Source organism: Echinops telfairi, unplaced genomic scaffold (genome assembly GCF_000313985.2).
Source record: "Echinops telfairi isolate 266 unplaced genomic scaffold, ASM31398v2 ScPeMD7_31;HRSCAF=116, whole genome shotgun sequence".
Lineage (NCBI taxonomy): Eukaryota > Metazoa > Chordata > Mammalia > Afrosoricida > Tenrecidae > Echinops > Echinops telfairi.
Window position 1 is genome coordinate 36,107,330 of NW_022103928.1, and position 745 is coordinate 36,108,074.

At 40.5% G+C, this 745-nt stretch overlaps 1 long non-coding RNA gene across 1 annotated transcript in view; it reads right to left on the minus strand.

The window, feature by feature from the left end:
• Nucleotides 1-333: 333 nt before the first annotated feature.
• Nucleotides 334-745, minus strand: part of LOC123521643 — a 21,575-nt gene continuing 21,163 nt past the window's right edge. Inside the window, exon 4 of the long non-coding RNA XR_006680032.1 lies at nt 334-446. This is a non-coding gene — a long non-coding RNA (uncharacterized LOC123521643). The remainder of the gene's footprint in view (nt 447-745) is intronic.

Consider the following 745-nt stretch of genomic DNA (forward strand, 5'->3'; position numbering starts at 1 on the left):
ACTCCCCACCCTCCCACAGGGGAACAAACAACAGAAATGTGGGTGAGTGGAGACACTGGACGGTGTAAAAGATTATCAAGATACAGTTGAATCCCAGACCTCGACGCTAATCCGTTCTAGCGTCAAGATGCGATGTGGCCGAACAGACTAATCCGTTCTCGACCACCAAGTTTTCACCTTAATCTTGCCTTTTGATACCAAACATTATACAGAAATTTCAAAGTAGATAAATTCAGATTTAAATAATAGAATTTAAATAAGAAACACATTTAAAACCTTTTTAACAACAGAATGGCTCATACCTTGAGATGGATGAGGCGCTGGATCTGTGGACAAGGATGTGGAGAGGAGGTGTGGAGAGTCGGTGTTTGGAATCAACTGGGAGCTGCTTTTCAGGAGCTTTTCCCCGTCTTTGCCCTTTTTCACTAGGATCTGGCTGCCTTTCTCTAAAAAAAAAAAAAATTGGCCTAATGTGGTCAGCTGTTGGCATTTCCTGAACTCTTTTCTCAAAAGCTTTACTAAATTATCATCAACAATATCGATAACAGGTTAACCAGTGCCTTATCATGATTCTTTCCATAAACTCTTTCTTATGACCTATCTTCTTTATCTAAAAACAGTACAAAAAGCCACAAAATCTAAGAAAATGATAGCAAAACACTTGGAACACAGCTGCAAAAGGTTTAAACAACGCGCACTAACAACGCCCACTAATGCTGAGCCCACTGATGACGGAAACGCTGCT